The sequence below is a fragment of the Dermatophagoides pteronyssinus genome, unplaced genomic scaffold (genome assembly GCF_027571235.1).
Source record: "Dermatophagoides pteronyssinus isolate colony J.1.1.1.1 unplaced genomic scaffold, Derpt_VIB-CSIC_2022.12 sq0044, whole genome shotgun sequence".
NCBI classification, from domain to species: Eukaryota; Metazoa; Arthropoda; class Arachnida; order Sarcoptiformes; family Pyroglyphidae; genus Dermatophagoides; species Dermatophagoides pteronyssinus.
In genome coordinates this window covers 122,256-136,895 of record NW_027461567.1, presented here as the reverse complement: position 1 = coordinate 136,895, position 14,640 = coordinate 122,256, and positions in this window count along the sequence as shown.

Here is a 14,640-nt window from a genome sequence, read left to right as displayed (position 1 = left end):
TCCTAGATTCTTTTCATATTCCTTCACCGTTCTTGCACAATGTTTTCTCTCTCTCTCTCTCTCTCTCTCTCTCTCTCTTTTTGAGAGAGAGAACAAACAGGAGAATCGAGAGAGAGAGAGAGAGAGAGAGAGAGAGAGAGAGAGAGAGAGAGAGAGAGAGAGAGAGAGAGAGAGAGAGAGAGAGAGAGAGAGAGAGAGAGAGAGAGAGAGAGAGAGAGAGAGAGAGAGAGAGAGAGAGAGAGAGAGAGAGAGAGAGAGAGAGAGAGAGAGAGAGAGAGAGAGAGAGAGAGAGAGAGATACTGAAATTCAAGATGAAAAAAGAAAATAACCTGAATGAAAAATGCAAGAGAATCAATGGAGAAGAAGACAATGATGATGATGATGATGATGATTGCAACGTTTATCTTGAATTTCTTTTCAACGAAACAACGAAAAAATTCTTAGAAAAGGTATGAAACACACACACTGAACGAACAAAGAAAAATATGAAAACAGGAGAGGTGTTTTCATTCATTCCATTCATACCATCATTTGGAACCAGAAAAAAAATTATTAAAATATACAAATTGAAAAAACTTACACACACACACACACATGCATATTGAAGACACAAAGATATGATACTTATCTATTTATACTTAACAAATATTATCATCACAGCTAGCATTATGAAATATTCTTAATCAATGGATGAATATGTGGAACAATCGAAGAAAAATTTACCGTTTTTTTTTACTCTTCAAAGATTTTGCGCATCTTTTTTCTCTTCTGTTCCTGATGTTTTTCACTTTGTTTTTTACATATTTGGTCTGCGGTAAGATTTCTATTCTTTCTTTTGTCATCCTATGATATTTATGTATATCATAGGATTATTATCATGTCAATGGATAACAGCAACAAGAAGGAACAGAAAAACTAAACGAATACCTTGCTTTATTTTGTCTTTTAAAAAACAAATTTTTATTGTCATTTTAATCAAATGGTTTGCTTGATGGTTTGGTTTGTTTTGTTTGTTTTTTTGTTTGGTTTCATCATTTATGAATTTTTTGTTTGTTTGTTTGTTTGTTTCCTTGGTCTACCGAATATTTTCTCAATCGTAAATTGTATAAAAATAGAATAAATTCATTCGATTTTTCTTGTTATTCTTGTTGTTGTTATTATAATAGAATTATAACAAGAATGATTCATTCATTCATTCATTCATTGATTATTTTTAGTAATTTAATCAAGAAGAAAGAATGAACATAAATATTATGTAATAAGAAAAATGTTATTTCAATGTTGTTGTTGTTGTTGTTGTTTTGGTTTTTGGTTTTTCTTATTTGTTTGTTTGTTATTATGATGGCATTTTTCTTCAAGAAAACGAAATGAAAAAGGAAAAACAGAATTTCAATTTGCAAAAAAAAAATTCCAATTTCAAAGTGATGATGGTGATGATGATAAGGAGAAAATTGAAATTCCTATAGTTAGCCATTTTTTTTTTTTTTTTTTTTTTTTTGAAAAGAAACAACCACAATGATGATGATCTTGACTTTTTTTTTATTTGGAAGTTTTTTTCGGGGGGGGGGGAAGACGTTGGTATGATGGTTGGTTGGTTGGTTGGTTGGTTGGTTGGTTGCTGATGATGATGATGATGAAAATAAATTAATTTTCCAGAATGAATTTTGTTTTTTGTTTTTTGTTGTTTTTCATTACTCAGGTGTCCCGGACAACCGACAACAACAACAAAAATTCACAAGAATCTTGATTCTTGGCAATTGAAAATTGAAAAAAAAATATTTATGGTGGTCCTGGTGTACTGGTGTACTGGTCAATAATGGTCAATGTAATTATTAGTTGTTGATCCGATGAATTCGATTTGATCGAAGGTTTTTTCTTCTTCATTTCATTTTCACTTTAATAACAACAAAAAAAAATAATAATCATCATAATCATCATCAACCAATCTAGAATGAATGAAAACTGGGAGGGGGAAGAATTCCTAGTATTTTTCGGGGGGAGGGAAAGGAGGAAAATCCTATTATTTTAATCAAGAATTTAGTTTTTGGTCGGTACATCATCATACACTGACCGGAAAATATCGATAATAATAATGAGATTTCCGTTTGCAATTACAAAGGAAAAAAAACGTCTTTTTTTCATTTCTTTTCTTTTTTGCTTATTATTTCAATTAAGAAATTTTTCTTTTTCTAGTTTTTCCTTTGTTGTTGTTTGAAAATCAATATCGCTTAATGATCGAAAAGGTATAGATATCGTTTATTTTTGTTGTTGTTCAAGTCATTACACACACACACACGCACATAATAGTCATTTTTTTCTGTTTTAAAAGAAACGTTATGTGTGTAATGTATAATGTATATAAAATCAACAATGCATCTACAAAACAAAAACATTTTTCAATTGTAATCATCATTATCATCACAATTTACATTGTTTCTTTTCCAAAAAAAAAAAAAAAAAAAAAAGACAAGACAAGAATGAAGTAGAAGAAAAACATCCAAATAATGATAATGTCCTATGATGATGATGGTGGTGGTGGTGGTGAAAGAAGAATGTGGAATTTTCTATTTTTTCGACTAAAATCATCATCATCATCATTATCGGTATCGCATTTTGAATTGATAATGATTGTTTTGTTTTTCGATCAACAAAAAAAAACTTGAAAAAATATATATATTGAAAATTTCTCGGTTCATTTGATAAAACAGAAACAGAAACGAAGAAAGAAAGAAGAACAGTAATTTATCCGGAATAATATGAGTTTCTGTGTGTGCTTTTTATATATTACCTAAAGAAAAAAGTACAGTACAGTTTAGTCTATCATCAATAGTTTTTCATATTGAAAGAAAACAAAAAACAAAATCAATGCCAAATTCCATCCATAAATAATAATGAAAAAAAAACAATGGAAAAAACTCATTGAAGAAAAGAATATTCATTGATTTCAATTTATCATCATCATCATCATCATCATAATCATATTTCATATTCGATATGAACAGTAAACTAAAACTAAAACGTTTTTATAATACACGTTATGGTTGATCATATTGTAATTCGTTACTTTGCTTTCATTCGTTTCTCTCTCTCTCTCTTTATTCACAAAAAAAGTGATGAAAAATCTTTTTTTGGTTTCAATGTAACCAACTAAAAAAAACATGACACCATAATACTGAAACACACAAGCATCAGATATAAACGAATCATTCATTAATACAGTATATTATGTATTACAAAAAAAGTGGGTAACGAAATTATTCATTTTTTTTTTTTTTTTTTTTTGGTTGAGAATTTATATATGTGCAAAAAGAAAAAAAAACAAACAAATGAAGACAAATTGTGTCGTTATATGCATATATGTATGCACTTACACACACACACGTACATTGCATAAATGTTTTCACTTTTTTCTTTCTTTTTTAGTTAAGTCAGATTCCTTTTTTTCCAGTGATGATGATATTAATCCAGTTGAATCATATTTTTCTTATGTTTTTTTTTCATATTTTTTTTAAACAATGTTTTTACAATGAAATGAACAAAACGCTGCATATCGGAATCATTCATTTTAGTTTAAGATTTTTGGTTGCTATTGCTGTTTGAATAAAATTCTGTTGTGGTTTTGTGTCTGGTGGTTTTTTTTTTGATTCTCTGGTTGTAATATTACTTGATTATTTTCCGCAGGGTTTTTTTGGTCCAAAATGTCAACATTAATAAATGGGAAAGACGAAAGAAGAATGAATGAAAAAAAAGATTTAAGATTTTATCCAAAGAACACAACTGAATAACTGAATAAATGATGATGATGTTTTAAAATTCATTTTTACTTAACTTTTTTTTTGCCTGTTTTTGTCATAATAAAAACCGAATTAAGAAAGTTCAAATTGAAAAAAAAAATCAAATTAAAAAAAGATTTTGATAACAAAAAAACACCCAGTAAGTAAGTAAGTAAGTAAGTCATATTGAAAAATTGATCATCATCAAATATAGGGTTATTTCTTCTTGCTTTTCGGGAAAAATTAATTTTAAAACTCTATGGTGGGTGGGTGGACGCTGAAGAGAGAGACAGAGGGAAGGTGTTAATAGAAATGATGATGATGATGAAAACAAAACTCGAGAAATAATGAATTGAAATTGATGAAATTGAAAAATCAATTTCAATTCAACGAAAAAAAAGAATTTTTCAGTGCAGTGTTCATTTCAAATCCAGAACAACTAACTAACTAACACTAACCGATAACCGATAACAAACAAAACAAAAAATCTTTTGTTTTCGTTTGAACAACAAGGATCATAGTTCCATTGAATTTTTTTTTTACTTTCATTGAACAGTTTGTTCACATCAATTCTTGATAAATTGTTGTTGTTGTTGTTGTTTTGCGTTCAACAGCAGCAAAACAAAAGACCAAGAAAATTCCATTGAAAAAAATTGGAAAAAAATTTCACTTTTCATTTTCAATAATGATTATTAATGAAACTAGAAATGTTGTCAACAGCGGCTGATTGAAGAAAAAAATTAATTGAAAACCTTTAACAAAAAATAAAAAATAAAAATAAATTGATGATCCAAACGAAAACAAAAAGCGAAAACTAAGCGAAAACGAACGGCCAAAATTGGTTTAAATTTTTTGTTGGCTGTTTTGTTTTTTGTTTTCAAATCAAAAACACTCCAAAAAAAACAAGCATTTTCATTTCGAAATAATCATCATCATCGTTGCTGTTGTTTTCTTGAAGAAGAAGAAGAATTAAAATTCCAAACACAAACAAAAGTAGTAGCTACTGACTGAATGAATGAATGAATTGGTAGATTAAAAATAAGTTTTTACAGAAGATTATTTTACAGATGATGTTATCAATAAACCATATTTTTTTCGTTTACTGAATGTAACAAACTCAAATAAACAAACAAACAAAAAAATGGACAGAAAATATTTATTTTATAATAATAATAATAAGTCAGAATTTTTCCGAGGAAAAAAAGTATGGTCGTTTTTCCGGGAAATTTCTCTTCGCTACTTCTTTCAATATTCTATTATTATACCGGTGGTAAGAGTCTAAATAATAATAATTGGTCTAATGGACATAATGTTTGAATCAATTTTTTGGTTTTGAATATCCAGAAAAAACAACCAAAACAAAACAAAAAAAAAAACATGAAAAGAATCCTGGTCATGTTTCTCTCTCTCTCTCTGGTATGGTAATTAAAAATAATTAACATAAACACCATACCGAGAGATAGTTGGATGAATGAATTGATAAAGTTTTTTTGTTTTGTTTTGTTGTTTCTGGTTTTCGGGTTTTCTGGTTTTCTGGTTTTCTAGTTTTTCTTTTTATTCATGACCACTGAATATTCTATTATTTTTTTTGGGTACATTTTTGTCATGATAAATTACAATTTAAAGCAAAACAAAAACAAAACAAAAACGGTTGGATATTTTTCAAAGATAAATATTCTTCTTATTTTGTTTTGTAAATCAAAGGTTTTTTAAAAAAACTTGAAACTTTCATATTTATACAGTGTTTGTTTTGGTTTTTATTGGGAAAAAAATATGAATTTTTTGTTTTTCGTTTAAAAGAAAAGTTTATAAAAACTTTTCTTTATTTGAAAGTTTAATTCCATTAGAATTTATTAGATGTTTGTTTGTTTCTATTTTGACTTTATAATGTTTTTCTTAGATTCTTTTTGCTGTCTTTGTCGTTTTTTGCCTGTCAAACGAATGAATGAAAAAGAAAGGACATGTGACTATTTCGACCTTGTTTGTCATAATTTTTAATAATGATGTCATTATCGATCAGCAAAATGTTTTTTCATTTTTAAATTGTTGCTGTTTTTGTTTCCTCTATCATCCATTTTCGGTGTCCAAACCTTTGTAAACGACCAAAAACGAATTTGTAAAACAAAACAAAAAAAAATTTGTAAAAATTCTGTTTTCAATTTAATTATTTTCATTTTTGTTTTTGTTTTGTTTTGTTTCATATTAGGTTACACATTTTTCTTGTTTTATTATTTTCAAAAAAAGTTTTGTTTTGCTACCTTAACCAATGTTTTTTTTTCCAATGTATACGTGTGTTTCTGTTTCTGACAACCAATAGAGTTAGTAGAGATTCGAGATAGTTTTTCTAGTTTTCAGGTAGAGTAATGACGCCCATTCAATCTGTCGATTACAATTTTCTTCATTTATATAATGTTTTTCTCTCTGCTTCATCAATAATAGCAAGAGAGAGAGAGAGAGAGAGAGAGAGAAGAAAGGAGAAAAAAAACTTTTGATTTTCATTTTTTTTATTCTGGTCCCGGGAAAACATGGAAATAAAAATGTTGGTGCTGGGTGATCGGGGGAAGAAAAAAAAGTAGCAAAATTTTTTGTTTGAAAATCTGAATCACAAATAGGAGGAGAACTCAGGGGGAAAAGTAGAAGATAGAAGAGGGGATGAAAGGAGAGAGAGAGAGAAAAAAAACTTGTTACAAAAAAAATTAGAAGGAAAAAAAACATTAACACACACACACACACACACACACTGGTTGAAAAGGGAAAAAGTTTGTTTCATTTTCATCATCATTGAATTGAATTGAATCATCATCATCATCCAGAAACAAAAAAAAAAAAAAAAAAAAAAAAAAAAAAAGAAAAAACATTCATTTTATATTCAATTTCAATTTCAATTTGGAAATTATTTTATAGACTAAAATTCCTATGAATTGATATGGATTTTGTCCATTTAATTAATTCAGATCAATGTAGAACAAATAACCGTAAAATTGAAATTCTGTGTGTGAGAGAAAAAGAAAATAACCACAAACATTTGGAACCTGGGCAAATGTTTGTTTGTTTGGTTATTTTTTTAATTTTTCTGGTTTCTATTCCCAATAACAACAACAAAAATATCAAAAGAAAAAGATACTAAAAAATTTCTGGATGTGAAAATTGTTTTCAATGGCCCAAAGGGCTTATTATATGATGATGATGATGGTGATTCGATCATCATCATATAAAATGTAATGTTGGAAATGATGATGTTTATAAATAAAAAAGAGTGAGAGAGGGAGAGCAAATGGTTAACGAAAAATAATGAAATAATAATAATAGATTTGTCTTCTTACGGGAAATAGGAAATGTTTCTTCTTTTTTTTTGGTTGTTGGTGTGTGTATAGCCATTTTAATACATTAACTTTTGGGTTGAAAATGATATGAGCAACGGATTGAAATAAAAAACCAAAAGGATGTTATGTTTTTTGGTTGAAATTGATAAACAATCCCGAAAAAAGAAAAAGAAACATCCAAGAGAGAGAGAGAGAGAGAGAGAGAGAGAGATGTTAAGTGAAAAACAGAAACAATTATCAAGAACATGATTGAGAACGTTGAACAACAACGACATACCAAAAAAAAACCGGAAAAACAATAACAATAACCATCCAGTCAACAACAACAACAACAACAGAATCAATTGAAGAAAAAAACAAAGTGAATGAATATGAAAGTGATATCCAAACGAAAACAACAACAAAAACCAAAAAAACAAAGCTAGAAAGTTGTCAGATAAACAAGAACAAAAAACAAAAAAAAGTTATTACTATAATGACACCAAACACCCACCAACATCGAAACAGACACACAAACACACACCTACCACCTTTTTTTTCAATGAGAAAAAAATGATAATAATGATTCTAGAAATGTTTCTATCATCATAATCAGAATCCGAAAAAAAGAAGAATGGAAACAGAAAACAAAAAAACTATATTTCAAATACCAAATAATAACAGAAAAGAATCATTAAGTCGAAATAGGGAGAAAAATATTGGCTTCAAATCTTTTTTGTTTGTTTTTCGTTTTTCGTTTAGCAAAAAAAACTTTTCCACCATTCAATTGCCGATAACTTTTCTGGCTTTCTGAATAATTTACATCAGATAATGAACTTGATGAGAGAGAGAGAGAGAGAGAGAGTGAGAGAGAGAGAGAGAGAGAGAGAGAGAGAGAGAGAGAGGGAGAGAAAGAAACACTTAGTTTTTTTTATCAAGAAAAAATATCTATATTTATAAATGATTGATTGATTGATCGATCGATCGATACGAAAACAATCGAATATTATTATTATTATTTGATTGTTGTTGTTGTTGTTGTTGTAGACAATAACCGAAAACAAAACAATTGTACAGGTATCGCATTTGAATATTGATCGTTATTGGTTAGAATCAAAGAAAGAAGAAGTAAAAATACATTTGAAAATTGAAAAAACCAAAACAAACAAGAAAAAAATCAATCTTAATCAATCAACAAAATGACTATATCATATATGTGTGTGTAAGGGGAATGATTCTTCTTCTTCTGGTGTGTGTGTGACATATTTTCACAATCATATGATTAATTCAAGTGAGGGGGAGGAAAGAGGAAAAAGATATTGGGGGAAGGAAGAGGTTGTTGTTGTTTTTTTACATATTAATCTATTGAAATGGGTGATACAAACAAAACGATAACAGAATAATTTCATTATCAAAAAATAGTGATTTGTTTGTTTGTTTTGTGATTGATTTCAATTTTATTCACTAAATGTTTTTTTTTTCATTCAAATGAATTTGATTCAATAATGGATGTTGTTGTTGTTTTTTTTGTTTCATCTTGGTCCCTTGGATAATGTTTTTGTTTTTTTGTTTTCCAATCAATCATTGTATATTTCAGCGGAATGCAAAAATCAGGTGTACAAAATCATCACTTTTCGACTTTTTTTTTGATTTTTGTTTTTGATTGTTTCTTGGGTTTTTGTTTCACTTTTTTTTTCATTATATTTTTTTTTTCGTTCTCGCTTTTTCAAACAAACAAACAAACAAACGACAAAATCTGTTTCATTTTTTCTATTTGTTTTTCTTCTTCTTCTTCTTTTCGTTACCAATGATAACATTGCTTTTGTTTTTCTTTACTTTGAAGTTTTCCGTTGATACGTAAACACATGTGTTTTCGACAATTATTTCGAAAACGAAACACCTTTTTTTTTCGTTGAAAATCAAAATTAAAAGTTGTCAAATTTGATTCTGTTTTTTATTTTCAACATCGTCATCATCATCACATGACTTTAAAGTCAAAATTAAAAAAAACACTGTTGGAGCTGCTGATGTAAGAAATTGAATGAAAAAGACTTTCTTTTTTCTGGTCTCAATTTCTTTTCCATTGAATCGGATCGAAACGAAACAAAACGAAAGAGAAAATTTAGCAATCTTTAAATAATAAAAATAGAATCAAATTGAAATTTTTCTTCCATCGTGAAAACAGAATATTCTTGTTTCAATTCAATTCATTCATCATTTTTTTAAATAGCAAAGGGAAAATTCTTCGTTTAGTTTGAATTCTATTTCAATATCAAGAATCGGATATTGAAATAATGATGATTCGTGATATTTGCTATTCGGTTTTCATTTTCATTTTCATTTTCGTTTTGTTTCGCTTCGTTTCCAACCAGGCAAAATATATTTTTTTTTCATCATAACTTTGTTTGTTTCAAACATTTTGAACAAACAAAAACCGATGAAAAAAAATGAAATTTTTCATAAAAAAATCAAACGAAATAAAAAACTTTAACTAAATCAAAAAATCGAAAAAAAAACTGTAATGTAATGTTCTCTGACCACACTGTGAATTCAGTCAATTGATTTTTCTTTCCCCTTCAAAACATAGGAAAAACATAGGAAAACAAAATAGCCCAAAGTTATATGATTTTCAGTCAATATTTTCAGTTGAATATTTCATCTACATTTGTGTGTGTGTGTTTTGTCATATATATATTACATGGAAGTTGTTTGTTAGTAGAAAGAAAAACAGATGTCAAAAATGTTTGTTTGTTTGTTGAAAATTATTAATAAAGTCGAAATAGTCGAAAAATCATCATCATCAAAGCAAAGTAAAATTTGAAAATCAAATAAAACAAAATTTTTCGTTTCGTCGTTGTCGTCGCTTTCGGTTGTTGTTGTTGATTTTAATGTTGTTATTTTTTTTTAATTTCGACAATATTGACAACAACAACAACAAATAATAATAATCATCCTATGGAAATATATTTGGATAAATATTTACATCGCCAGAGAAAAAAAATCCAGGGAAACGAGCAAACATTTCCAAAAAAAAAAACAGAGAATAAATACACAGTGAATATAAATATCGGGTGAAAGAAATATTTCGTAAAAGAAACTTTCCAGAAATCTCTAGGCTGTGAAAGAGATAAAAGAATTATGGTTTCGTTTTTGTTATTTTGTTTAAAAATAGAATTTTTGATTTTTTTTTTGTTATCCAAGAATATAAGATTCTGTAAAGAGTGTGTGTGTGTGTGTATATGACAAACACTTTGCCTGCAAATTCATTAACACATGTTATTCCTCATTTTCTTTCATTCATTTGTCATTTGTTGTTGTCTTGTATTTCTAATTTCATGCATGAATAAACCTACTACTACTAAAGTTTTTTTTTTCTTCAATTTCTAAATTATCATCATGATGAATAGAAAAAACTTAATGCTTGTTTCCCCTTAGCATGAAAAAAAGTGTTAAAAACACCATGTTTTTTGTTTGTTTGTTTGTTTGTTATTTTAATTCTTAATTCAATTCATTAGATGTGAAATGGAATAAAGTTTGTTTGTTTTTTAATGATAACAACAACAACAAAAAAAAATAACAAAATTTGAATTTGAAATCATCATACAAAATTACAAACAAGGATTTATTTTTTTGGATTTTGATTTTCGATTCTTGATTTGAATTTATTCATTTTCTCTAATGTTTTTGTTGTTGTTGTTGTTAGTTTGTTGATGAAATGAATTCAATCCCAGGTACAAAATTTATTTTCTTAATTTGAATTCTTCGTTTGAATTCACATTTTTTTTACTTTTGCCATCATCGATAATGAAGAAGAAATTTATAAAGAATTTAATTTGAATAACAAACAAGGTAGAAGATATATATCAGAAAAGAAACGAAAAAAAAATTTACATAAAAATTGATTCAACCTGTTCATTTTTTTCCCTATTAACATATTATTAATGAGAAAGAAAGAAAAAAAAACATTAACATCATCAATGAATGTGGATGCAGATGCGGATGACATTCGGTTATGTGGAGAGAAATTAATGACAGCAGCAAAAAATTTTTTTTTCTTAAAAATTGAAATTTTTCCCCAATCACACCAAAAAAAAAGTAACTAACTAACTAACTAATGATGATGATGACATTATCATTTTGTATGAAGAATTTTTTTTTATCGATTGTTGTTGTTGTTGTTGTTGTAGTTGTTACTTGATTTTGTAATCAATAAAAGGAATAGTTATTGATCTTTCTTTGAATAGATTGATTGATGATATTGGATATTTTGTTTGCGCAAAAACTTCTGGTGAAAAGAAAAAAAGATTTACAAAAACCAAATGAAACAATGTATGTATGTAATGAATTATATTGAAACATTTAAGAAAATGTTTTCAGATGGTTTTTTTGGTTTTAAAAGAAACAAAACCAAACAAAAAAAACATTAATTTTTCTGCGATTTTGTTTTGTTTTTGGTTTGTTTTTCAGAAAAAAAATACAATTCATTCAAATCAAACGACAAACTTAATGGAATTTTGGTGTCCGTTTTTCTTCTTCTTCTTCTTTTGGATTTAACGAAATGTTTTTCTTTAAAGAATTTTTTTTTGTTTTCATTGTCTTGTTGAATGAATGAATTTTTGTTTTCAAATCCAAATTCAAATAATGATAATAATAAGAATCTATGATGATCATAGAAGAAAAAAAACGATTAAAGAACCACACATACACACACACACAAAGAATTAAGTGTTACAAAAAAAATGTGTGAAGGAAATAAATTTTCTTAACACTAACGCACACATACTGGCCATATTATAAATACTTTTTTTGTGGTTTGTGGTTCGCTCTCGTTTGCTTATTGCTGTACTGAAAATTTATTCGATTTTTATTGTCCCTAAAACTCTGAATGATGATAGTGTTTTTGGGGAAGAATGAGAATTGGGAAAAAGAGGGGGCGAAAATTATTGCAATACAAACATCTTCTTAAATATAGAGAAAACCGAAAAAAAGAAAAGAAAATAAATCGAAGAAAAACACCAACAACAACAACAACAACAAAGATATACAGGTTTAGTTTGAAAGTTAAAGTTATGCAATAATAATGGCTATTTTCACACACACACACATATCAACGACAATTTACTATCGAAAATAGTGAGAAAAATAAAAATATCTTCCTTTTTTCGTTCACTCTCTTTTTGGCTAAATGGTGATAAATTGTTGAATGAATTTTGCTATTTTTTTTTGGGTTTAGATTTTTTTTTGTTTCTTTGGTGCACTTTTTTTTAAAGTGAGAATAAAAAATACATTGATCGTCATCGCCATCATAGATTATTATTACGTAGAAAATGATAACGATTCGTTTTTCACCATCAACCAAACATCATTTGAAACATTTTATTTTATTTTAAGCCAGCCAGATAAGAGAAAGAAAGAAATCTTCCCAGAAATAAAAAAGAAAATTTACTTTTTGTTTTAGTTTTCGTTTCGATTTGATTCGATTGGAAAACGGAACAAAAAAAAATAGTTCGGCTATTTTGACTTTTCTTCTTCTTTGTTTCAACATAATTTCCAATGATGACGATAGCAAAAAATGATAATATTAAGTGAGCGAAGGGGGAGGGGGAAATCCTAAAAATTTTTCAAATTTTCAAATTTTTTTCGTTTGTTTATTTTTCAACTTAAAAAAATGATCACCATCCATGATGATGATGTTTGCATAAAACAATTGCCAAATTTTTTACCTTTTTTATTCTGCCACTATTTTCACCCAGTAAGGAAAACAAAAATATACAGTACCAAATAATGATGACAATGTTAGTGGTAAATGATGATTAATTTTGAAAAAAAAATTTTTTCAATCAAAAAAGAATAATAAATTCTGAAAGAAAGAAGAAGAAAAAAAAATCAAATCCAATTATAATTGATGATGAAAATATAAAATATAAAATATAAAAAAATACAACCAAGCAAGCAGAAAATCCTTGAAAATTATTATTGTTATTAGGTTTTTTTTGTTGTCATTCTAAGACATTTTTTCTGGCTCTACTTTACGTTTTGGTTTTGGTTTGATTGAAATGAATTTTACAGGTAATTGAAAAAAAACAAAATGAAAGTAGGAAGCAGCAGCAAAACTTGAATTTATTATTCAAGAATAATAATAATAAATTGAAAAGTAATAAGAATTTCAATTTCATTTCTTCATTTTCATTTTCATTTCATTGATTGGTTTGTTGGTGGGTCTTATTGTCATTGTTTGCCATCTTTTTCTATATGATGATGATGATGATGATGCGTAAAACTGTAATTGTATCAGTGAATGAATGAATTGAATGAAGTGAAAAAAAACAAAATCTGATTTTGTTTATGATTCTTATGAAGAATTTTTATTGAATTTCTTTAGAGAATCGAAGAGAGAGAAAGAAAAATCAAAACAACAAAAAAACAACAAAAAAAACAGCAGCAGCAGCAGAAAAAACAATAACAATAATCATTGATTCTTGATTCTTGTTTGTTACTTTGAATTTGATTTTTTTTATTATTGTAAATTTTGCACCTAAAATATTCTTGTTATAAGAATTTTTAAAGCTTTATTTTTTTTGAAAATTCTTGTCAATTTATTTTTAGAAACGAAAGAAAAACGACAATAAAAACAACAAACGATAACAAGACGTTTACGATTTTCGTTTTTTTTTCTCGTTATTATAAACTAATTTTGAATGTCTCTCTCTCCTTCTCCCAAATCTTTTGTATTTACAAGAAAAGAAATATAATATTTATCTATTTCGACATATAAATGTTTATATAGTTGTTGTTGTTGTTGTTATTCGGGCCTAAAACCAAACAACAACAACAACAAAAACACGCGAATAATACATTTATTTTGTTTTATTGAACGAAAATCCAGAACCAGAAACTCTTTTATGATGAACAGCAACAACAACCTTTTTTTGTCTTTCTTTCTTTTTATTATCAAATGTTATGTAATGTTATCAACAGAATTTTCAAGAATTGAATTGGTTCATTCTTTGTACGAATCGAATTGAACAAGGCACCAACAAACAAACAAAAATCCACTTAAATTTTGTTTGACAGTTGATAATGATGATGATGATAATGACAATTACCGGAGTAATTTTGTTTTTTGCCTTTCTATCAAACCAGAAGAAAAAAAAAGACGGAAATTAAATCGATATGTTCATCATCATCATCATCGACGACAAATCGGGTGTTGCTGTTGCTGTTGTAATATCCTGGCCTTGGCTCCGGTAATGGATGATTTATTATTCAGCCATAAATGTTTTTTCTTTATTTATTTTGTTTCTGGAATCATATTTTTTTTTCTTCATTTGAATTCTTGAATCTTGAATCTTGAATCTTAATGATGGAAACCAGAAAACAAAAACAAAAAAATTGATTTGTAAATGTCCAATCACAAACAAACAAAAAGAATAGGCATACTTTTTCGGCTTTTTGCGTTGTTTATTGTCATAGACAGACTAAACACAGACTAAATACATAGGAAACACACACACACACACACACACAGAGTATTTGGAAAAATCCTAATCATCAACGTCAAAATA